The 26,777-nt window shown below is 39.1% G+C and overlaps 1 pseudogene; it reads left to right on the forward strand.

The window, feature by feature from the left end:
• LOC132212691 (cyclic AMP-dependent transcription factor ATF-4-like) overlaps positions 1 to 22,477 on the forward strand; it is a 161,739-nt pseudogene extending 139,262 nt beyond the window's left edge.
• The last annotated feature ends 4,300 nt before the right edge of the window (positions 22,478 to 26,777 follow it).

A 26,777-nucleotide genomic window follows, 5' to 3' on the forward strand; every position in this document is an offset into this window, starting at 1 on the left:
CTTACAAAAGTGCTCACAAAATAATTTATTCCCCAGAAATTTTCTCCCTAAAACTCATTAATTTCTTTAACAATATTGCAAAGCAAGTATATTAAAAAGATTTGAATCCTGATCCACAGGATAAATTACAGATTGTGCAAGGTGGCATTTTATTACATTAAGGGCCAAGTCTGGGAAGATACTGATTGAAAGAGGAAAATACAAATACCTCAAAAGTAGCAGAGATAGATTGAAGTCTCGACCTTGATCAACTTCAATCATTCTGCATATGTTGACCATTATGTGCCAAGATGAGGACGCAAAAGTGAGTTTTTGCCTTGAAATAGTCCACAAACAAATGAAAAAGACACTGTAACCTTAGAAAAATAGCTCAATTTTTTTGTTCATAATAGCAAAACAATAATGTATACTATATACTTTACAAGTTACTATCTATAATAATAAAAGCGTAATATGCTAATTAGACCGGACAGCCAAACGACCTTCTGGATTTCCTTCTGAACGACCTTCCAGACAAAGCTGGGGCTGCGAGGGCCAAGGCAAGCCGCTGCGGCTGTGAGGGCCTAGCGCAGGGGTGGGCAAACTTTTTGACTCGAGGGCCACAATGGGTTCTTAAACTGGACCGGAGGGCCGGAACAAAAGCATGGATGGAGTGTTTGTGTGAACTAATATAAATTCAAAGTAAACATCATTACATAAAAGTGTACGGTCTTTTTTTTTTTAGTTTTATTCATTTCAAACGGGCTGGATCCGGCCCGCGGGCTGTAGTTTGCCCATGGCTGGCCTAGCGCCTTGCATGAATTTGGTGCATCAGTCCTCTAGTAGTGTAATAATGAAGAATGTAGATGTGAGCTAGAATCAGATAGTCCTGAACTTGAATCCAGAGTATATCCATATCTTGACTCAGTAGGACCATGGGCAAGTTACTTAACTCATCTAAACATGAATTTCCTTGCCTTTAAATTTCAGCATTACTTGGCTGAAATGGTTATTGTGTGCATTTGCTGTGCTAATACACAAAGTAATTAACACTGTGTCTGGCACACAGGAAGCTACCTAATCATACACAGACTACACTAAGATACACACTTGTTCTATATATATTTAAATATTAAGTCATGATAAAATATTGTTTTTTATTTTGTACTTATATGGAAAAATTATTGATGGTAATCACATGTATGTACTTATAAAAGACTTTGATAAAATTTTTATATAAAATGAAACATAATATGAACAAAAAGGTGTGATATTTATTTTATTTTTTAAAAATTGATTTCAGAGAGGAATGGAGAGGGAGAGAGACAGAAACATCAGTGATGACAGGAACATCAATGATCAGTTGCCTCCTACACGTCCCCCCCTGGGGATTGAGCCCACAACCCAGGCATGTACTCTGACTGCAAATGGAACCATGACCTGGTTCACAGGTCAACTCTCAACCATTGAGCCACCACGGCTGGGCAAAAGGTATGATATTTAAAGGACACCAGTTACTTCAGTCATGTACTTAATTTACTTCTAATACCTTATGAACTGGAGGAGAAAGCAAAGGTCACCTGCCATTTTCCTGCTGAGGCTCACATAAAATTGTCATCCTATATAATAAAGAGGTAATATTCAAATTGACCGCCATGCCCTTGCACAAGATGGCCACCCCCATGTGGTCAAAGATGGCCACCACACGATGGCCAGCAGGAGAAGGAATTTAGGGGTGACTGGGCTTGCAGGGGAGGGCAGTTGGGGATGACTAGGCCTGCAGGGGAGGGCAGTTGGGGGTAATTGGGCCAGCAGGGAGCAGCTAGGCATCGATCAGGCTGGGAGGGGAGTGGTTAGGGGGTGATCAGGCTGGCAGGCAGAGTGGTTAGGGCCAATCAGGTAGGCAGGCAGGCAAGTGGTTGGGAGCCAGCAGTCCCGGATTGTGAGAGGGATGTCTGACTGCCGGTTTAGGCCCAAACCCACAGGGATCGGGCCTAAACCTACAGAGGGACATCTCCCGAGGGGTCACAGATTGGAGAGGGTGCAGGCTGGGCTGAGGGACAACTCCCAAGGGCACAAATTTCGTGCACTGGGACTCTAGTATGGAATAAGACAATTACAATTTTTTCCCCCTAAAAAACAACAGAGCTGTTTGTTAATAGATCAATAATGAATGCTCATCTGATAAGTGAAAAGGAGCTACTTCTATGGCAGATAAACCCTAAGGCACCCCCAATAAACCCATTTCCCAGCTCCTTGTGTTTGCCCCTTTGTCTTAGTCCCTCCCTTGAGGATGGACAGGAGCTGGGCTTGCTCCTAACCAAGAGATTATGGCAAAGACTAAGTAATTTGCAGATGTCTTTAGGTCGTAAATCAGTTGATTATGAATACATCAAAAGGGAGGTTATCTTGGATGGGCATAACAATCATTGATAACTCTCAAAAATGGGACTGAAAGCTCCCCGAAGTCAGAGTGTCTATCTATTGCTGGGCTTGAGAAAGTAAGTCACCATGTGTGAGAGGGCTGAGGAGAAGGTCTCATGACAGGGAACTGGGGGTAGATTCTAGGATCAGAGAGCAGTCTAGTCAACCGCCAACAACAAAACAAAACAAAACAACAAAAAAACAACCCAAAAAACCTCACAGTCACAGACAACATTATGGTAATTACCAGAGGGAGAGGGCACAATGTACAGATGAGGTATTATAGCCTTGTACACCTGAAAGCTACATAACTTTATTAACCAACTAGAGGCCCAGTGCATGAATTCATGCATGGGTGGGGTCTGGCCAGCCCGCCCCAATTGGGGCAGATCAGGCCAGGCCGGCCAGGGGGAGGGGCCACAGGCAGTTGGCCGGCCAGCTCCGTCCCCTGTTCAAACTCCCAGTTGAGGGGACAATTTGAATATTAGTCTTTTATTATAGAGGATGTCACCCAAATAAATTCAATTTTAAAAAGGGAAGAAAAAAAGAACAACAACAAAAAGAGGACCATGACCTTTAGTTCTATACCAAAAGGGAATGAATCCTGACAATGAGAGCAACTGAAGGGAGGCTGGAAGTATATCTTTTCCCAGCTGAACCTCTGATGAGACTCTAACCCAGCCGTGGGCAAACTACGGCCCGCGGGCTGGATCCGGCCTGTTTGAAATGAATAAAACTATTGAAAAAAAAGACTGTACCCTTTTATGTAATGATGTTTACTTTGAATTTATATTAGTTCACACAAACACTCCATCCATGCTTTTGTTCCGGCCCTCCGGTCCAGTTTAAGAACCCATTGTGGCCCTCGAGTCAAAAAGTTTGCCCACCCCTGCGTCTAACCCCAGGTGACACCCAGACTGCAGCCCGACAAGACCCTGAAGGGGGAGCCAAGCTAAGCTGCACCTCGAATTCTTACCACAGAAAATATGAGATGATAAATCTAGCCATGATAGCTCAGAAATGAAAGGGACTTTAAGGGTCCTTGAGTCTAATTCTTTCTTTTCCTGAGGAGAACACTAAAGGGCAAGAGCTGGTAAATGACTTTTCTGTTATCATTCAACAAGTTATTATTAGATCTGGGAATGGATCGAGGTACTCCTGGTTCCCAATTTAGTATTCATTTACTGGGCTTTTGCTTAAAGCTTTTTAAAGAGACATAAAGGGATAAATTTATATATATGTATATATGTATATATATACATGTATAGATGTAAATATATATGTATTTAATAGGTATACATTGGACTAGATTATTAAAGTACATTTTAAATTAAATACATGCTATATTCTTTAGTTATATAATGATTTATTGTATAAATTAATATATTATATAAATCAATATATATAAATTATTTATTATATATAGATATTTATTATTATTATTGTTTCATAACTATATATTTAACCCAAAAGGTCTTTTAAACATTATCTAAGACAGCAGCCCAATGTTCTGGTTTTACAGACTGGGAAAACCGAAAGCCTAAAGGGTTACATAACAGAAACAATTTTTCATAATGAGTCACAAGTGATTTGTTTGAACTGTTGTTTCATTTTTCATTCTATCTCTTTCTGGTATTTATGACGACGAAAATATTCACAGGAATCCCCACACTGCCGACTCCTCTGTGGTACTCCTGCTTTCTCCCGCTCCGCCTATGAAACGCCTGTGGTACTATATATCACCCTTTAGCTCATCAATCTTCTTTCCCTCACCTCACAGATCAAACCTTACCTGCCCGCTCTCCTAGTCCTTTGGCACCTTTTGGCAAGTCATTGCTTTCTAAGCTCTGATAAAGTCATTCTAAAGTGTTACAGGATTACTATTATCCCTCCCAGAGAGATATCCATTTTAAAAGCAATCCAGAACATGCCATGTCTGTTTCCTAAAATAATTTTCAATATTAGAATTTCTACTTTGTTGAGAAAGCATTTCTGGAGAATGTATTAGAGAAAAGGTTTTGGACAGCACCATAAAATCACTTAGAAATTTAAATAGATCTAGTTGCTAGGAAGTTACTTCTAAAGATAAACTGGAAGTAACCTGGGTACACGGTTTAAAAAACGAATGCCTTATATAAGTTGCAGGCACAGACACTCTCAGGACCTTTCTATTTTCAATGTGGAACCTGAAATGAATCTAAAGTGTGTGGCTTGGCTATAAAAAAAATCCCAGAGCACATGTTGTTTAAAGTGTTTTGTGTGTCCTTGACTATTTTTAATGGTATTTTTTTTCCTTAGCTGAACAGCCCAGAGGCTGAGCAAATGCAACCCAAATCCTGTGGTTCTTTTTAAACTCAGCTCGAGTCTCAGCTCTGTCTCTGCTTCTTCCACCCCCCACTTAGTTGCCATGTTCAGCAACACTTCAAAGGTGTGGCTGGCTCCATTTCTGGGCTTAGATTCTGTTTCAAGAAGAAACTAAATTAGAATCAGTTTATCACCCTTGGCTAGGATTTTTAACAGAATTTAAAAACTAAGAGGAACCCCAGTCACATCTAAAATGATACCAAGTGTATTAGCTGGGTGCTTGATCTTCAAAGCAAGCCATAGCCCTGCATCAAACTCACTGGTCTCTGCTGGCATTAGCATCTTGAGCCTTCTAAGGCACTGTTACATGGATACCCAGGGCACTTTCAGTATTTTCATTTTATTTTTCTTTAAAGAGAAAGAAATTAGGCTTATTTTTTTACATATTTTTCTTTACATGATGATGCTTTTATGAAAATAAAAGCAAATAGAGAGAAATGAGTACTGGGAGATACACAAGGAGAAAAGATCCTGAAATTAATCTTCCCTAATTTATTAGAAATTATGTTGGCAGAGGTAGTACTGAGAGCATACACCCTAACCATCAAATCCTTTTTGGGGTAGAGAAAGCACAAACCACCACAGAGCTCCTCCATCTAATTGGCTATGGCATGGAGGCTGCACTCAGTAGAAAGCAGAACCATGGTTTTCAAAAAGCAGATGGCCTTTACCATATCGTCTTATTAGATCTCTGTTCTGCTTTGACTAACATATATCTTACATTTGACAAAGCGTTTATATGCCCTACAATCAGTGGCTTGAACATAGTATTTTATCCTTTAGAAGTGCTATACCGTATGTTTTAAAGGATTGTTCATTTGAGATGAATATTGAGTGATGGACAGGTATACTCCTATAGGGTAGGATTGGAAAGCTCTAAGCAAAGATAGTAGCATGAACAAAAGCACAGTGGGATGAAATAATGTGTTATTTTTGTGAAACTGCATGCATTTTAGAATGTCTGGCGTGTAGGCTGGAGGCAGAGGTGGAAAGAAGGCTAGGGAGCAGGGAGAATGATCTTATTATGTTTCTCAGTTTGGATGGGCGGAGTGTGGGGAGTGACTACAGGTAAGGACGGCATCTAGAAAAGAGGGGCTTAAGGACCATGAGAGCAATTAGAGTTCAGTAGGGCAGAATCAAATGCAGCTGGAAGAACAGTGGACATGCATCCAGGAGAGACTTGAATGAAGAGAAGATCAAATAATGTAATAATACAATAGATAGCAATGTCAGTGTTTAGGAATAAGATAAATTGAAATAAAGTGAAGTACTGAATAGGTAGTCTGGCATTTTAGGAACTTAAATCGGAAGACATGGGGTTCTCTATTTAGAGCCTCACACACAGAAGATGGGAAGGTTCCTCAGATGTGCATTTGTTAGGCTATAAGATTCCGTGGAAAGCCACAGCTTTTGATGCCTGGAGACCCAGGTTGATTTGCTATATCCCTGAAACCTTGAGAAGTTATTTAACTTCTTCAAGCATGGTTTTCATGTTTATTAAAGGAATAATAATACTACCACTTAGGCGCCCAGCCAGCTTGGCTCACTGGTTGAGCCTATGAACCAGGAGGTCACAGTTTGATTCCCTGTCAGGGCATATGCCTGGGTTGCAGGCTCGATCCCCAGTGTGGGGCGTTTAGAAGGCAGTCGAGCAATGATTCTCTCATCATTGATGTTTCTAGTGCTCTCTCCCTCTCCCTTCTTCTATGAAATCAATAAAAATATATTAAAACATAATAATAATACCAATTACCCCATGGAATATTGCAGATACTAAATGAATGAGTGTGAAATATCTGGCACACGTTTGGGTACATACTGAGGGCTCAATAAGTGTTAATTTTCCTTCCTAAAGAAAATATGCTGTGAGGTATGTGTGCACTCTGCAGAGCTTTAAAAAAAGTCTGTAGTAAAACAAGATCCAGCATGGTAGGCAGGAATATATAAATACCACAAGAGGAAGAGGAGACAGGAACTGCAATAAGGGTAAAGTCAACTGTGACCCAGTAGAATAGAATTTAGCAACTTTAAGCCTCAGGACAATTGTGAGAGGGAGATGATCAGAGAAGCCGACTCCTTGATAATTAGGGCCTAAGATCCTTCTAGGCTGGCACATTAAAAAAAAATTATGAGCTTATCCTCCTATCTTTATACCATGGTGCTATTTGGAAAAAACTATATTTCTTGCTTTAACCCACTTATGAGCAACTAAAGTAATAATTTCAATCATCAAGTTATTGTGCTAAAATGCTTTTAACACATTTTGATGAGCTTACTTTATGAACATAAAATTAGTAAAACAGCTTTATTTTAATGTCATTCAATTATATCATTTATTATTTGTATCCCTACTATGTACTAAACACTATGTGAAATGTTGTGTATAAGGGATACACAAGAGCCCTGGCCCTGTTCCTCAGTGGTTAGAGCATTATCCCATGCATCAGAGGGTCTCAGGTTGGATTTCTGCTCAGAGCAGGGCAAATACCCAGGTTTCTGGTTCAATCCCTGGTCAGGGGGAGTACGGGAGGCGACTGATCAATCTTTCTCCCTCACATCAATCTCTCTCTCTCTCTCCCTCTCTCTTTCTCTCTCTCTAGAATCAATGAAAAAAGCATATCCTCGGGTCAGGATTTTAAAAAAGGATGCATGAGATATACCCAAATCCCTCAAAGACCTCACGTTTTAGAAGCCTATTTCATGATTTTTCTCATCATGGACTCATGGGACATAAGTAACTTTACATGCCACTGGGGGTCATGCTAGGGCAAAGGAAGAGTTCAGAAACTGAACAAAATGTCCTACTAGTTTACACTATTTTTCAAAACCAGACAATATTCCTCTGTACGGAAAGTTTATCTTGGCTTGAACTATATCTGAGTGTGAAAAATTAGACTGTTGACTTCCAGAATCAATTACTTATTTTCAGTGTGAGAAATTATTTTACTAGGCCCCAAACATCCTAGAATAACAAACAAACAAACACCTTGTGTTAGCAATACAATATGGCCTTCACAGATAGGCATTATTTCTTACTCTACTTTCTCAAGAGCAGGGCTAGCCTTTCCAAGGTAGCTTACCAAACTTTGCTTAGTAACGCTTCTCCAAGGCTAGTAGGTAGAGTGATAGAACTCTCTCTTATCCCTAGCGTGCATTTCTCCTCCTGGTAAATACCCTTCACTTTTTGTTTCTACTCTCTCCTTTCACATACCTGATGTCTAACAATGCTAATTTCTAAATATTTCTTAAAACCATATGTCTTACATCTCTACCCCCTCTATGTCAGACCCTTACTTATCACCCAAACCATTGAAATAGCTAAACCAGTTTTTCCTCATCCTGTCCTACTCAATGGATAACTCTCACAAAAAAACTCTGACCATGGCTTCATTTGCTAAAATGTTCCAGTGGAGCCTTATTGTCTACAAGATAAATTTAAAGTCTCCTGTTTAAAATAAACATCTTCCATAAGCTGACCCTTGCCTACATGTTTGGCCTTTCTTTATGACACTTTAGCTGCAACACTGAAAAATTGCATATACTAGCAACTTAATATTTTGCAAGAATTCCCACTCCCAAAACCGATAATAATGTGATAAAAAATGTGCTTCTGTGTTAGATAATCATTGAATATTATTTAAAACTACTGCAAAGCTAGTAAAATAGAGTTAAAATGAATTAGGTAATGAAATTACAAGAGATAATGATTTTATGCCAACCTGATGGCCTTCATCTATAGACCTAATTTCATTCCTCTCTATCTGTGCTCACTCTAAAAACTCTGTTTGAAATACTCTCTCTCTTCTACTTGTTCACTTGACTATCTTCTACTCATATGTCAAGAGTAAATTCATGTGTCATTTCTTCCAGGAAGCATTCTCTGATAACCTCCCTTCAGGCAGAGTCAAATCCTATTGCTCTGAGCTTGAACAGCTCTCTGCATATCCTTTTATCATAATACTTATTAATGAAATTTGCCTGTATAAACTCTGAATTCCTTGATGTCAAAAACCATTTGTCTTCAGTCTTTGTGTCATTATCTTCCATTTGCCTGAAACATGATCATCACTGAATAAATATTTTATAAAGCATACCAATTTTCCCCTTCTTTCTATAATATACACATTGTAATTATCACGGTTGCCATTTTCCCATGCATACTTCCTTCTTCTGCTCAATCTCAGTAAGTAATTCTGACAAGTCTAACCCCAGCACATGTGATACTTTATGAGACTTGGTGTTAGCTTTCCCAGCTGCTCAGATTTGGTGGCTTTTAAATATTCTGCATTTTTAGTCCTTAATTACTTTAATAATTTGTTAGGAAATTTTACTCTGGAGTTATCAGATTTCTTTGGTAGCCTGTGGAGAGAGACTCAACAAAATCCACTCCTTCAAAGAATCTTGACTATATGAAAAAAAAGTAAAACTTGCTTTTGTGATAATTACACTAATGTGATCTTATAAATTTATTTATACTACTCAGGCCCTAAGTGACTAAAACCTTTGTTTCAGAATAATCAGGGACCAAAGGCTCAGGGCTTTGCTGTGGGTTTACCTCTCTTGAAATTGTTGCTGAACATGAACATAAGTGAAAAAACTCATGAATAAATCCGAAGTTCACAGCTTTCTTAATTTCACCATGTATCACCTCTTTAAGGCCTTTTCCTTATAGCCTTCACAGACCTTTTGCAGAACACAGAAAGGCAGAGAGAACCAATAAATACTGGCTAAGTAGTTTTTAGGTTTGTCTACACAGACTTGATAATCTAAGTGTAAAGCACTTTTCATTTGAATTGTAATAGTGCAGCTTCTACAAAAACTAAATAAAAACGTATTAAGGTAACCGATACTTGTGGTTAGATCTCATGGGAGATCCCTTGAATGGAAGACCTAAGTACCAGTAAATGTGCCTTAATTTAAGAGTAAGTATAAACAGGGGGCATCTGGGAGAACTATCCTTACTCTGTTTTCTAACACATAAAATTAAGGCATGTTTAAAAGATCAGTATTCTTATCTGCTAGCAAAAAGCATAAAGATGTGATAATATGACTCCTTTAATTTAGGGAATTTGGATTTTTTATATCTACTGTTCCCATATCAAGTGAAATTGCCTTTTCATTTAAGGGGTCATAGACATCAGAAGTGGTATTTGTACTTCAAATCAAATTTTCTGGCAGCAATGTTATTTCAACTTAAAATTGCTCCGTTTTACCTAAAATTCAATCCAATCTTTCCTGTGGGTCAAAACGTTAGGAATATACTTACTAGCAACTTACTATTTGGCAAATATTTCCACTCTCAAAAATATAATAATCTGATCAAAGAGGGTGCTTATGTGTTAGATACTCAAGTTGAATAATATTATTTAACACTACCACAAAGCAGGTAAAATAGAGCTGAAAATGTATTAAGTAATTAAATTTCAGGAAGACAATTGTTTTACACCAACCTCATGGCTTTCATCTACAGGTCCAGTTCTAATCCACTGAGGAAAAAAGAACTCCCTAGCCTTAAAACAATGCATATTTCAATAAATACTTCAATGAAGAGACGAGGACAAGACGGTAAATACAAACAAAAGATTCCAAGAAAGGGGACTTTGGGGAAATTCTAGCCCATTGTGCATTGGAATAAAAACTGTGCATCCAAGTAACCAAATAATTCATATAGAATTATGACAGTTGGGAAAAAAATAGAATAAAAAGCCCACAGGCAAATGACAACAATAGTTATTAGATGGCTTGCTTAATTGATTTGGGATTCGGCATGCCATGTTCCACTGTGGCATAGTTATGGGACACTAACATTTCCTTGGGTGACATTAACAGCATGATGATAGCTGCCCCTACTATAATAAATACTAAATTATAGTATCCTATCTAATAAAAGAGAAAAATGGTAATTGGCGTACGACGATACCCTTTTCATTGGCTAATCAGGGCTATATGCAAATTAACTGCCAACTAAGGTTGGCAGTTAACTGCCAACAAGATGGCGGTTAATTTGCATATGTAGGCACAATGCAGGGAGGTGAAAAGGAAAGCAGGAAGAAGCCCCCTGCCACTGACAGTGATAGGAAACCCAGGGGGGAGCTGAGAGCTGGGGGGCAGGGCAAAGGCAGCCATGGGGCCGCCTTTGCCCTGCCCCCAAGCCATGATCAGAGAATCAGGTGCCTTTGCCGCCCTGGCCAGTGATAGCAGGAAGTAGGGGTGGAACCAGCGATGGGAGCTGGGCACGGTCGAAGCTGGCAGTCCCGGGAGCTAGGGGTCCCTTGCCTGGGCCTAAAGCAGAGCCCATGATCACAGGGTCGCTGCAGCTGCGGGTCCCCACTGCCCGAGCCAGACGCCTCGGCCAGAGGCGTTAGGCCTGGGCAGGGGCGGAGCCTGCAACCGCGGGGAGCTGGGGGTCCCCTGCCCAGGCCTGACACCTCTGCCAGAGGCCTCAGGCCTGGTCAAGGGGCCGATCCGGTGATTGGTGATCGGAGGGTGATGAGGGTCAACTCCTCTGGCCGAGGCATCAGGCCTGGGCGGAGGGCGGAGCCAGGGATTGGGGGGATATGATGGTCCCCTTGCCCAGGCCTGAAGCCTGGGTCAGAGGCGTCAGGCTTGGGCGGGGGGTGGAGCAAGCGATCAGAGGGAGATGGGGGTCCCCTGACCAGGCATGATTCCTGGGCCAGAGGCCTCAGGCCTGGGCGGGGGCCAGAGCCAGTGATCAGGGGGAGATGGGGGTCCCCTGTCCAAGCCTGACACCTCTGGCGGAGGCGTCAGGCCTGGACAAGGGGCCGATCAGGCAATCAGAGGGTGATGGGGGTCTACTCCTCTGGCCAAGGCATCAGGCCTGGGCAAGGGGCCAATCCTGCGATTGGAGGGTGATGGGGGTCAACGCCTGAGGGCTCCCAGTATGTGAGAGGGGGCAGGCTGGGCTGAGGGACACCCCCACACACACACACACACCCAGTGCACGAATTTCGTGCACCGGGCCCCTAGTTTATTATAATTTATCATTCATTTCAATTCAGTAGGCTTATGTTTCTGGACACAAGAAAAGGACCTGAAGTCCCCAAAGGACATCTAAAACCAATGGATAAACACAAGTTGGAATGTATATTAGGTTTTCTTTTATATGAACTGACATATATGAGTGAACAAAAATTCAGACTAACCTATATTTCTCATGTCCATTGATTTAAGAGATACATGTTATGCGTTAATAATCTTTGCTAAAATATACACTTATTACAGAAAATTTGGGTTTTATATAATAACTAGAGGCCAGGTGCATGAAATTCATGCACTCAAGGGGCGGGGGTGGGGTGGAGTGGGGAGAAAAATTCCCTCAGCCTGGCCTGTACTCTCTCCCAGTCCGGGAACCCTCAGGGGATGACCAACTGACAGCTTAGGCCCGCTCCTGCCACTGCCGCTGCGCTCACCAGCTTGAGCCCAGCTCAGGGCTTCTGGCTGAGCAGCACTCCCCCTGTGGGAGCGCACTGACCACCAGGGCAGCTCCTGCATTGAGTGTCTGCCCCCTGGTGGTCAGTGTGCATCATAGCAACCAGTCATTCTACCATTTGGTCGATTTGCATATTAGCCTTTTATTATATAGGATTAGGAAATTATAATCTTTTAAATCCACTACTGAAAAATAAGTGCTTTTAACATTTTTTAAAGATTTTAAAATGTAGCATACATATGAAAAAATTATACAATTTTTTTTTTATTCTTTTCTATACAACAATTTTTCACAAGCTCTCAACCAATATCCAATGAACCGATAGAAGTTTATATACATATGGTTCAGCTCCCTGAGTCCTTCTTAAGGTGACAGGAACAACTATAAGGAATGCGTTTTATACTGGTTCCCACCAGTGATATTAATCGGTATCACACACAGGTTAATAAACAGATCATTTTTACTATTTTCCTTTCACTTTCCTACTCGTGAAGTAACTGGTGGTTACTTCATCTTCTAAATAAACTACTATCACTTGAAACCTTGTATCAAATTTTGGATAATTGAAAACTAAGACAAATATGTTATAGAAAAAAATATTGGCTCTATAAGAAGATTAATTAAACTGATGCATGACTTGAAAGATGGTTCAAAAGGGAAGAAAATATAAATAGCAGTGTCATGAATTTTAAAAGATAATATTTATGTAAATTGATAAGCATTAAAAATATAATAATGCAAAATATGAGAAATTTTGCGACAGCAAGTTTGTCAACTTGGATGAAGTGGATAATTTCCTTTTAAAATAAATGTATTAAAATTAACACAAGAACAAATAGATAATCTGTAAAGTCCTCTCTGTTAAAGTGATTGAATACATAAATAACACTTTTTTCCTAGAGGAAACTATAAGTCTGGATAACTTCACCAATAAATGTTATATATTTTTAAATTATACGTTTTATATTTAGAAAACACAAAAGTAATACCTTTCCAATGTATAAAACTTTTAAAAATTAAATTTATTGGGGTCACACTAGTTATTAATATTTTTTTAATATATATTTTATTGATTTTTTACAGAGAGGAAGGGAGAGGGATAGATAGTTAGAAACATCGATGAGCTAGAAACATCAATCAGCTGCCTCCTGCACGCCCCCTACTGGGAATGTGCCCGCAGCCAAGGTACATGCCCTTAACCGGAATCGAACCTGGGACCCTTGAGTCCACAGGCCGATGCTCTATCCACTGAGTCAAACTGGTTAGGGCAGTTATTAATATTATATACGTCTCAGGTGTACAGTTTTATAATATATCACCTGTATATTGCATGTGTGCTCACCACAAGAACATCAGCCTCCTTCTGTTACCATATTTGACCCCTTTTACTCTCTTTATCCTTCACCAGCTTCCCTCCCATCCAATAACCACCATTGCATTGTCTGTGTCTATGAGTTTGTTTGGTTGATTGGTGGGTTTGGTTTGTTGCTTCCTCTATCCCACATGGATGGATCTTGAAACTATCATGCTAGGTGAAATAAGTCAGATAGAAAATGACTAGAGCCATATAATTTTACTCATATGTGGGATCCAATGCATACATAACCCTGATACAAATATCTGACTAGGGCATTACCATAAAGAAAAATTACAGGTGAAGATAGCAAAAACACTCTCATGAAGATAACAAAAGTTAGCTCATGGGAAAATACTAAATACACATATTAACTAATTAAAATCAACTATATCTAAAAAGGTATATCATGATTAAATTGGATTTTTCTCCAGAAATGCAAGGTTGGCTTAATATTTAAAAATCAACCAATGTAAATAACCATATTAAGAATATAAAAAGAGGATTTCCGGAGAACCAAGATGGCGGCATAGGTTAACGCCGGAGTTTGCTGCTTTGAACAACTACTTCAAAAGTGAAACCAAAAAACGGAAGGGACATCACCCAGAACCACAGGGGCGCTGGCTGAGTGGAAGTCCTACAACTAGGAGGAAAGAGAAACGCATACGGACACTCAGAGGAGGCGCAGTGCTGAAGTCAAATTCTGAGGTGCGGAGTGCGCGGAGCGGGCTGGCGGCGGAGGGCGCGGTTGTTGTTTTCAATCGGGAGGGAGTCGCAGACTCTGAGCTCCAGATCCGGGCGAGTCTTTAGGGACCCAGACTCAGGCGGAAGAAGCGGGACTGTCTGGCTTCGGTCAGAGCGAGTGCAGCTTTCTCTCCCAGCTTTGCAGCGGGTGCTGGGACTCAGAGAGGCAGAGCCCCTTGGGACAGGACTGAGAGCCGCCATAACTGCTCTCTCCGGCCCACACTGTTGATCCTGTTCGACCCGCCCCGCCCAAGCCCTGCACAGAGGCATTTGCCGGATAGCCTCAGGCAAAGGCTAGATTAGCACCTCCCTAGAGGACAGAAGTTCTCTCACCGCTGACACAGCTGAATCTCATAGCCACTTGGCCTGGAGGTCAAACCCTCCCTGGAATTAGCTACAGCAATCAAGATTTATCTATAAGACTGCGAACAAAGACCACTAGGGGGTGCACCAAGGAAGCATAACAAAATGCGGAGACAAAGAAACAGGACAAAATTGTCAATGGAAGAAATAGAGTTCAGAACCACACTTTTAAGGTCTCTCAAGAACTGTTTAGAAGCTGCCGATAAACTTAATGAGCTCTACACGAAAACTAATAAGACCCTCGATCTTATATTGGGGAACCAAGTAGAAATTAAGCACACACGGACTGAAATAACGAATATTATACAGACGCCCGACAGCAGACCAGAGGAGCGCAAGAATCAAGTCAATGATTTGAAATGCGAGGAAGCAAAAAACATCCAACCGGAAAAGCAAAATGAAAAAAGAATCCAAAAATGCGAGGATAGTGTAAGGAGCCTCTGGGACAGCTTCAAGCGTACCAACATCCGAATTATAGGGGTGCCAGAAGATGAGAGAGAGCAAGATATTGAAAACCTATTTGAAGAAATAATGACAGAAAACTTCCCCCACCTGGTGAAAGAAATGGACTTACAGGTCCAAGAAGCGCGGAGAACCCCAAACAAAAGGAATCCAAAGAGGACCACACCAAGACACATCATAATTAAAATGCCAAGAGCAAAAGATAAAGAGAGAATCTTAAAAACAGCAAGAGAAAGAAACTCAGTTACCTACAAGGGAATACCCATACGACTGTCAGCTGATTTCTCAACAGAAACTTTGCAGGCCAGAAGGGAGTGGCAAGAAATATTCAAAGTGATGAATACCAAGAACCTACAACCAAGATTACTTTATCCAGCAAAGCTATCATTCAGAATTGAAGGTCAGATAAAGAGCTTCACAGATAAGGAAAAGTTAAAGGAGTTCATCACCACCAAACCAGGATTATATGAAATGCTGAAAGGTATCCTTTAAGAAGAGGAAGAGGAAGAAAAAGGTAAAGATACAAATTATGAACAACAAATATGCATCTATCAACAAGTGAATCTAAGAATCAAGTGAATAAATAATCTGATGAACAGAATGAACTGTTGATTATAATAGAATCAGGGACATAGAAAGGGAATGGACTGACTATTCTTGGGGGGGAAAGGGGTGTGGGAGATGTGGGAAGAGACTGGACAAAAATCGTGCACCTATGGATGAGGACAGTGGGTGGGGAGTGAGGGCGGAGGGTGGGGCGGGAACTGGGAGGAGGGGAGTTATGGGGGGGGGAAAAAAAGGAACAAATGTAATAATATGAACAATAAAGATTTAATTAAAAAAAAAAAAAAAAAAAAGAATATAAAAAGAAAGTCAATTAACTGACTAGAGGTAGAAAAGCAATGTTTGTTTTTACACCATGTGGCTCAGCCATATGTACCTTGTATAAGTCAGGATATGATATATCTAGATCCATGTTATAAGGTTTTTTAACTTGGAAGAAACTTCTAAAGTGAGTTATAAAGTAATTTAAGCTACATGTCCAATGTTTGTAACCTTGAGCAAATTACTTCATTTCTTTGTTTTTAGTTTTCCACACTATAAAACTGTAAACCACAGAATTTTCCCATCCCCTGAACTTAACTAACAGCACACCATTGTTAGGATCCAAACTTCATAGAAGATATGTAAAGATAATTAAAAATATATATTTCCATGTATCTTTATCACGGTAATCTAATTTTATTAAGGTCTTAATTATTATGTGCAGAGATTAATGACACTATGTACATAATACAGTATCAGGTAGTGCAATATTACATGGAGAATAGTTTTAAGTAGAAATATCATGGTTCAGTTCTTCAGTTTTATGAGTGCTTAAAGGTTTCAACCAGATTTTAAATTCAGCCAAGAAAACCCATCTTTATTATTGTTTTAAATTTCTACCTTTGCTAGCTAGGAGAAAGCTGGAGGTAGCCAGCTGAAAGTGAGTCAGTGTAAATGCCATGCATCTTACTAAGCTGATTTGGTTGTCCTTTGTGTTTGACATAATAAATCCTAGGCGTGTTGCAGTGTTTTAAAATACTATGTAACCCAAACAATTAGACTTCCTGTAGGTGTAGTCAGCTGAGAAAAAAGGATTTGAGTGTTTCCTCTTTTATTTTAAGACATGTGTATAAAATAATACATAACCATAATCCACAAATCTGCAAGGATTTGCAACTTTTGTAAATTCATAGCAGTGTAGGTAAGATAAAGAAGTATAAACAAAAGCAAAATACTCTACACCAAGCACTGTTATTTATCTTGTTCTTGGTGTAGACAGTATTCTAGTCATATGTCTATAATACTACATACCTACTATGCCTTTTTCATTTGTTGGAATTACTTTCTTGTTCTTACTGTTCTTGGCTACCAACTTGGTACATTAAGAATATTAACATATTTATTTTGAATAAATAAATGGAACAGGAATTTTTCTATTTGTTAAAAATATCACACTAAGTTGTTGTCTATTTTCCAATAGAATAGAGCCAATATTGTGATCTGATTAGAATCCAGGTCTCCAAATTATAAGGACTATGTTTAGTTAAAAATCACTGTTTTCAGCCTGGCTGGTGTTGCTCAGTGGTTGAGTGTTGACCTATGAACCAGGAGGTCATGGGTTTGATTTCTGGTCAGGGCATATGCCAGGGTTGTGGCCTCGGTCCCCAGTAGGTGGAGTGCAGGGGGCAGCCGATCAATCATTCTCTCTCATCACTGATATTTCTATCTCTCTCTACCTTTTTCTCTCTGAAATTAATTTTAAAAAGTATATTAAAAAAATAACTGTTTCTTCCTTTCCCAAGATAAAGAAAAATAGAGTTAAAAACAGGAATACTGGAAAAACTCTTTTGCTTTTGGATTGTGTACCATTAAGAAAATATTAAAAAAAAATAAAAATACCAAAAAATTACATTTAAGTGATCAATCTTGCAACCTACTTGAATAGTTTAAGTAATAGACTAATAAAAGTGAGGATTTGAATTGAGTTTGTTAATATTTACTACAAATATAGATTGTGTCTAAGAGGTAGGTGAAAATATAGACCCATAGAGTTGGGAAACAAAGAGAACATGTTAGGGATAGTGAGTAGAATAATTAGGAGTAGTGGAGTGAACATGTAGGTAATGATTAAGTAATGAAGTTGGAAAGGTAGGTTGGGTGATTTTTTAATGCTATTATAGAATATAACAAAACCATAAAAATTTTGAGCAGAACAGTGATACATTTAATGCTAAATGTAATTACATTAATCTGAAGAATGTGTAGAACTTACATAGAATACAAAGTGGCTGAGAATAGAAAGATATTTTATTTAAACCATAAAGTAGTACTGCGCTGATTTACAATTATGGATATTACAACAATAATGAAGAAATAGTAGATATGAGACCAAGAAAAATTGACTTGGCATGGTCATGAGGGTAAAAAGAAAGATGAAGTATCCACTTAACTATATTAAAACAATTGATAAAGCATTATAAAATATTCATTTTATGATTTAATACATAATTAAACCAAGCTGTATATTTTGGTATGGTTTAGTACCTTATTCACTACTGTATGTTATCTATTAGAGAATTCAGTCATTTCTGTTTTGACTTTAGAGTTTTTCAATAAAATTATATCTTTCAATATGTTATTATTTAAAACATCTAGATATGCCCTGAAGTTTGTAAAAAGCTCCAGTTGTGGTCATCCACTGCAATCTTTCCTGACATAGTTGCTATAAAGACAAAAACTTTAGGGGGAAAAGGAAAGCCTTGACAATCTCTTGGGCTTTAGAATCGCTCAACCTAGAGAATTATTTCCAGGGGTGTCCTGTTTTGTAGCCCATTGTTGAAGTCATTCTCTAAAGAGTTCTTTCCTTTTTGAGCTCTGCATCCCATTTCACTTCCTGACTTCTATCTTAAGTTCTGGGCAGAGCACTCTTAGCTCTTAAAAACAGCTACTATTGCCAAAACTGGTTTGGCTCAGTGGATAGAGCATCGGACTGCGGACTGAAAGGTCCCAGGTTCGATTCCGGTCAAGGGCATGTACCTGGGTTGCGGGCAAATCTCCAGTAGGAGGTGTGCAGGAGGCAGCTGATCGATGTTTCTAACTCTCTATCTCTCTCCCTTTCTCTCTGTAAAAAATCAATAAAATGTATTAAAAAACAAAACAAAACAAAAAAACAGCTACTATCTAACTCCATAGTCATCCAAAGATGGTGTGTGCATATTTAAGTGCACTGCACACATCGTTTTTTTAACAGCTGGAAAGCTGAACCTGTGAACCAAAAACTTATCATATGTTTCAGCTGGACCCACCACGTCAGCAATTCATCCTCCCATTTTTTATTTTGGCAGCCTAGTGGCAGAGGGGTGATTGCTAAGGCAGTGTGAGCCCTCCCGTGCCCCATTCACTGAATTTCCTTGCCTGAGGACATTATGATTGCTAACAAAGCTGCTTTAGGGATTATAGCTGAACCCTGATACGAATTTGTGTAAACATTATGTATAAGTGAAGAACGTCTCTGTAAAACAATCTTTCCATATTGCTGAGTTAATACATTGGTAAAGCCTTAACCAGAAGAAAAGCCTGTTCGGAACCCATCGAGACCTTCTGTCTCAGGTCATTGATCTTCTTTCGTGTTGTTGCCTTAGTTTCTATGACCCATCCTGACAGCGTGATCTAATCGGTGCTAGAAAAACCATCTCGAGGTATCACAGCATTTGTACTTATTCCTGTGACTTCTCATTTTCTGGCTGTAATTTAGCAGTTTGCATTGTATGGACAAAGTTTTTGACAAATTCATCTCTAGAATCTTAGCTATTTTTGTTGTAATTTTCCTATTGGACAGATCTTTACAATGCTCATGGAAGCTTGGCATCCTTCAGTGGCTTGTTTTGCATTATGCCACTCAAAATTTATTTTTTTCTGACCTCCACCATCTTTTACTTTTTTTCTGCAATAGTTGTACATTTTTACCAACATATCCCTTTTTCTCATGGTAACATAAAAACCACTTGGATGAGTACTACTTGAAAAACTTCTCCCAGACATGGTTGACTCTGTTCCGTGCTTTCTTTTCTATTCTAAATTTTTATATGTTTTTTATTGAGTTTAGAGAGAGGGGAGGGAGGGACTAAAGGAAGGAGGAAGAGAGAGAGAGAAAGAGAGGGAGGGAGAGAGAGAGAGAGAGAGAGAGAGAGAGAGAGAGAGAGAGAGAGAGAAAGAGAGAGAGAGATGAGAGAGATGAGAGAGAAACTTCAATCCATTGCCTCTTGCTTGCGCCCTGACCGGGAAATTGAACAGAGTGGCGTTCAACCAACTGAGCCACACTGGCCAAGACCTCTTTTCTAGATTCTCACCTCTTTGAGAGCAAGGTGTAGATTCTTTCTTTATAGACCTGGCACCTGATGCAGTGCCTGGTGAGTAATAGGGGTTCAGCAAAGGTTTTTTTGAGTTCATTAATGAATTTGTCTTTTCCATGTATTGGGCTTCATAATCACCAATCGGGAATAAAATAGTTAGGAGAAAAAGCAACCTTTTTGAGGGTTTTTCCCCCCCTATTTATCTGATTCCATGATTTCATGCATAACTTAATTATCAATATGCATATATATGTATTCTGCCCAGTTTAATGCAAAATTATTATATACTGATTCAAAAGATTCTGCCTTTCTGAATCATAAAAGTCGCTATTTTCCCTTCAAAATGACCTTTTTGTCAGCTATTCACAGTTTTGAATATGGTCTTAAATGCCTCTACTGGAAAATCATATCATAAGATATTTTTTTTTCCAAAGCCATATCCCACTAATGTTTGCAAAATCCGAACGACATTACGTTTACAGTTAGAGTATGATGTTTTTAATGTGAATGAACTCTAAAATAGCCACAGGTGACCAGTTTGGCATTTACAGTCTGTGGCATCTCCAGAGAGACGAATCTTTGTTTCCTGACTGTCTGACAGTTTGGCTTCTTCAGACGAGGTAAACATCATCTGTCTTTCAGCAGGACGCACACACCATACACAGTGCTGGGGCAATTGCGTTTAGATGGTCATTGATTATACTTTTTAGTATTTTCAAGGTCATGGAAAAGCCTGGCTGGGATTATATAGCAGATAGCAAACAACATCCTTAGGAGGGAGGTCCCTGGAAGCCTTTCCTAGCATTGGCAGTGATGTACTTTATGCTGCAGGCTTACCATAGCTCTTTGGCACAGTGGTTCTCAACCTGTGGGCTGCGACCCCTTTGGGGGTCGAATGACCCTTTCACAGGGGTCGCCTAAAACCATCGGAAAACACGGGTATAATTATATATTGTTTTTTTGTGATTAAACACTATGCTTTAATTATGTTCAATTTGTAACAATGAAATTGGGGGTCACCACAACATGAGGAACTGTATTAAAGGGTCGCTGCATTAGGAAGGTTGAGAACCACGGCTTTAGCAAGTCATCTGTTTGCTTTTATGCTCAGCTGAGTAGAGCTAAGATCAGTTTTTAAATCACATTGCCATATTATCCATCCCCACGATTCAAGACTACATTGGTAATTGTTTGATATTTTTGAAAAAGCCTTTAACTGAAAGGGCGTGGGAGGGAGGGAGAGGTAAGACATGTTTATTTCCCCTGAAATGTTGGGTTATAAATTAAAATTAAATAAAATCACGTGTGTAAAAGTCTGCACTCCAAAGAAGACCTCTTTTATATTTGCAGTGGTATGCAAAGGAAAAAATAGAATAACTAAAGGTTTCATAGTGAAAAATTAACTCCTGAAGAGTAACCTGTTTTTCTATTTTAATCTAAACAGTAAAATGGTATGAAATTATTTGGGCACATATGAAATAAGGAAAGAAAATATTAAACAAAAAGCATTTGGTATTATTATTATTGCAGACATACCTTGTTTTATTGTACTTGGCTCTCTATTGCTTTGCAGATATTGAGATTTTTTACAGGTTGAAGGTCTGTGGCCATCTCACGTTGAGCAAATCTCTCAGTGCCATATTTTTCAACAGCATTTGATCACTTCATGTCTCTGTGCTACATTTTGTTTATTCTTGCAACATTTTAAACATTTTTATTATTATTATATTTGTTGTGGTGATATGATGTCAGTGACCTTTTATGTTACTACACCTTCCTGCAACCTCTTCCCCTTTCCCCAGAGGCCCTGACCTGCACTCCGGATCATTCCTTTAGTTTAGAGCTGGGAAGTGAAGTTGACATCTCTGAAGGAGAGAGAAAATCAGACTCCACTACTTCGATTACCATAATCCCTCAATGCATAAAGGAGGAGGATGTCACCTCAGACAATGATAGTGGCATCTGTATGAGCCTGGAGTCCTATCTGGGCTCTCCCCAGAATAGTCCCTCCACCTCCAGGGCCTCCCCAAACAGGAATCTGCTGTCTTCAGCTCCCCCCTGTGGGTCTGCTGGCCCCAAACCCTATAACCCTCCTGGAGAGAAGGTGGTAGCTGAAAAGTAAAGGGTGAGAAACTAGATAAAAGGCTGAAAAAAATGGAGCCGAACAAGACAGCAGCTACTAGGTACCGCCAGAAGAAGAGAGCAGAACAGGAGGCCCTCACCAGTGAGTGTAAAGAGCTAGAAAAGAAAAACGAGGCTCTGAAAGAGAAGGCTGATTCCTGGGCGAAGGAGATCCAGTACCTGAAAGATCGAGAGAGGAAGTCTGCAAGGCCAGGGGAAAGAAAAGGGCCCTCTAGTTAGGGTAGTCAGTGTGCTTGTACATAGGAGGCTTGTGCTGGAGATGTGTATCATAATAAATTATTTTGTAGTGAAAAAAAATTGTTGGGAGCACCACAAAGCATGCCCATATCAGACATCAAATTAATCAATAAATGTTGTATGTGTTCTGACTGCTCCACTGAGCGAGCATTCCCCCATCTTTCTCCCTCTCCTTAAGGTTCCCTATTAACCGAGACACAACACTATTGAAATTAGCCCAAATAATAACCCTGCAATGGACTCTAGGTGTTCAAGTGAAAGGAAGAGTCACATGTCCCTCACTTTAAATCAAAAGCTACAAGTGATTAAGCTTAGAGAGGAAGACATGTTGAAAGGTACCCTGCCGGGGTCCAACCCCAGCAGGTCCAGGGGTTCCCAAAGGTGTGGACGGAGTTGGCGAAGAAGGAATGACACGGAGACAGCGTTCAGTTGACCAGCAGCCTATCCAGGATCTCTAGCCAGGATCTCCAGCCAAGTTCTGGTCTGGATCTCCAGAGAAGTTCTGGTTAGGATCTCTAGTCAGGTTCTGTGTCCATGTTCTCTTGCTAGGTTCTCCAGCCAGGTTCTGTAGCCATGTTCCCTTGCTAGGTTCTCCAGCCAGGTTCTGTCTGAGATCTCCAGCCAGGTTTGGTCACCAGGTTCTAGTCAGGTTCTCTTGCCAATTTCTGTAGTCAGGTTCAGTCCAGGATCTTTTGCCATGTTCTCTCGCTAGGTTCTGTCTCTAGGTTCTGAGGCCAGTTTCTGTCCAAGATCTTTTGCCATGTTCTCTCCAGCGAAGTTCTTCTGTCTCTAGAGAACGTTCTGTGTAGGTTCTGAGTGTAGGTTCTGTGTTCTGAGTTCTGACTTCTAAGTTCTGTGTCTTGCTGTCTTGTTACATCTGTATTTATACCAGTTGATTCAATCCTATCAATCTCTATTACAAAGGTTAGGGCGTTTCTTATCTCCATTCCAGGGAGTAAAGATTATGTAGCTTAAGCATGATTGTTCGTAGTTAAAGTGATTAATTGCCCGCCTGGCACTTAGTTGAGGGGTTTTATTCCCTCCCTAACTTCAGGGAAAAATCCCTACCTGGGGAAACAACCTTTCTCAGAGAGGTGACCTTGGTTAAAACACACAGCGCTAAGGGGGGCAAACATATTAAGAACAGTATGCTATATATGCCAGGTCCCTTGAAACAGCAAGGATGGACCGGCTCCCGGCAGTACCCATCTTGTGCCAGTTAGCGAAGTTGTGAATTCAAAGGAAACGTTTTTGAAGGAAATGAAAAGTGCTACTCCAGTGAACAAATGAAAGAAAAGAAAGTGAAACAGCCTATTGCTGATGCAGAGAAAGATTTAGTGATCTGAATATAAGATCAAACCAGCCACATTCCCGTAAGCCCAAATCTAATCTAGTGCAAGGTTCTCACTCTGTTCAATGCTATGAAGGCTGAGGGAGAGGTGAGAAAGCTGCAGAAGAATAATTTGAAGTTAGGAGAGGTTGATTGATGAGTTTTAGGGAAAGAAGCCATCTCTATACCATAAAAGTACAAGGTGAAGCAGCAGGTGCTGATATAGAAGGTGTAGCAAGTTATCCAAAAGATCTAGCTAAGATAATTACTAAATGTGACTAATTAAACAACAGACTTTCAATGTAGATGAAACAGCCTTATAGTGAAAGAAGCTGTCATGTAGGACTTTCAGAGCTAGAGAAGAGAAGTTAATGACTGGTTTAAAAGCTTCAAGGACAAGCTGACTCCCTTTTAGGGGTAATGCAACTGATGACTTTAAAATAAAGCCAATGTTCACTTACCATAACAAAAATTGTAGAGCCCTTAAGAATTATAATAAATCTACGCTGCCTGTGCTCTGTAAATGGAACAAAGTCTGAATGAAAGCCCATCTCTTTGCAGCCTGGTTTACTGAATGTTTTTAATTAAACTTACTGAGGGGGCCATTGGTTAATAATATTACATAGAATTCCAGTGTCTAATTCTACATCATCTGTATATTACATTGTGTTCCCACTACTCCAAGTCAATTCTCCTTCCATCATCACATATTTGACTCTCTTTAGCCTTTACTATCCTCATCCCCGTCCCCCCTCTTCCCTCTGGTAACCACCATACTGTTGTCTGTGTCTATGAGTTTTTGTGTCTTTTTCTTATTTGTCTATTTGTTGCCTTCAGTTTTATATCCCACATGAGTAAAATCATATGATTCTTAATTTTTCTGTCTGACTTATTTTGCTTAGCTTAATATTCTAAAATCCATCCTCATTGTTTCAAATGGCAGTATTTCATCTTTTCTTATAGATGAGTAGTATTTCATTGCTATATGTACCACATCTTTATGCAATCATCTAGTGAAGGATACTTCGTTTGTTTCCATGTCTTGGCCATTGTGAATAAGGCTACAATGAACAGAGGGGTGCATGTATTTTTGCAAATAAATGTTTTCAACTTTTTCAGGTAGGTACCCAGAAGAGAGGATGCTGGGCCAATGCTCACTGTCACCATTCTTATTCAACATAGTACTGGAAGTCCTAGCCAAAACAATCAGGGACGAGGAAAGAAATAAAAGGCATCCAAACTGGGAATGAGGAAGACATGACTCTTTATATAGAAAATCCTAAGGACTCCATATACACAAACACAAAAATTTAGAAATAATAAACAAATACAATAAAGTTGCAAGATATAAAATCAATGTATAAAATCCACTGTATTCCTATTCACTAACAATGAAATTTCAGGAAAAGAACTTGAAAAAAACAATTCCTTTAGCAATTGTAACAAAAAGAATAAAATACCTAGGATTAAACTTAACAAAGGATGTGGAGGATTTATATATTGAAAACTATAAAGCATTATTAAGAGAGATTAAAAAGACAATAAAATGTAAAGATCTTTTATGTTCATGAATTGGAAGAATCAACATAGTTAAAATGGCCATATATCCCAAAGCCATATACAGTTTTAATCCAATCCCCATCAAAATCCGAGTGACATTTTTTAAAGAAATAGAACAAATAATCATCAGATTCATATGAGACCATAAAAGACCTCAAATAGCCCAAGCAATCTTAAGAAAAAAGAACAAAGCCAGAGATATCACATTCCCTGACTTCAAATTATACTATAAAGTGATAACAATAAAACAGCATGGTATTGGCAAAAAACAGACACAGAACAATAGAACAGAATTGAGAGCCCAGAAATAAACCCACATTTTTTATCAGCAAATAATTTTTTTTATAAAGGAGACAAACAAAAACATACAATGGAAAAAAGAAAGTCTCTTCAATAAATGGTGCTGAGAAAATTGTACAGCCACATGCAAAAAAATAAACTAGACTACTGCTTGTCCCCAAATACAGAGATTAACTCAGAACTAATTAAATACTTAAAGAAAACCCAAAACAATAAATTACATAAAATAAACTATAGGCACTAAGCCTATGGATCTTGGTCAAAGAGAAGACTGTATGGGTTTACTGAATATTTTAAGCCCACCAATGAAACCTATTGCCCAGAAAAAATATTCCTTTCAAAATACTAGTGCTCATTGACAATGCACCTGACACCCAACAACGCAGATGGAGTTTTACAATGAGATGAATATTGTTTTCAGGCCTACAAACACAACATCCATTCTGTAGCTCATATTTCAAAGAATAATTTCAAATTTCTAGTCCTTCAGTGATTCCTCTGATGGAACTGAGCAAAGTAAATTGAAAAACTGCTAGAAAGGATTTACAATTCTAGATACCATAAAGAGCATTTGTGATTTATTAGAAAATGTCACAATATTAACCTTAACAGGAATTTGAGAAGTTGATTCCAACTCTCACGGCTGACTTTGAGGGTTTCAAGACTTCATTGGAGAAAGTAACTGCAGATGTGGAGGAAACAGCAAGTAGAATTAGAAGTAGAGCCTGGAGATGTTATTGAACTGTTGCTATTTTACAATAAAACTTCAACAATGAGCAGTTACTTCTTATGGAAGAACAAAGAAAAGTGCTTTCTTAAGATGATGTCTACTCTTAGTGAAGATGCTGTTATTGAAAGCATCTTCAATGAGGTTATTGAAATGGCAATAAAAGATTTAGAATATTACATGAACTTAGATGATAAAGCAGTGTCAGAATGTGAGAAGACTGACTCTAATTTTGAAAGTTCTACTGTGAGCAAAATACTATCAAATAGCATAAAATACTATAGAGCTATTGTCTGTGAAAGGAACAATCAATTGATGCTGCAAACTGCATTGTTGTCTTATTTTTTATTTGTTTAATTTATTTTATACATATATATTTGAACATTATAATTCAACAAGTCTAATTTTAATAATCTTCCAAAAGAACACTTATAATTGATACT

Source organism: Myotis daubentonii, chromosome 11, assembly GCF_963259705.1.
Source record: "Myotis daubentonii chromosome 11, mMyoDau2.1, whole genome shotgun sequence".
Taxonomy (NCBI): domain Eukaryota; kingdom Metazoa; phylum Chordata; class Mammalia; order Chiroptera; family Vespertilionidae; genus Myotis; species Myotis daubentonii.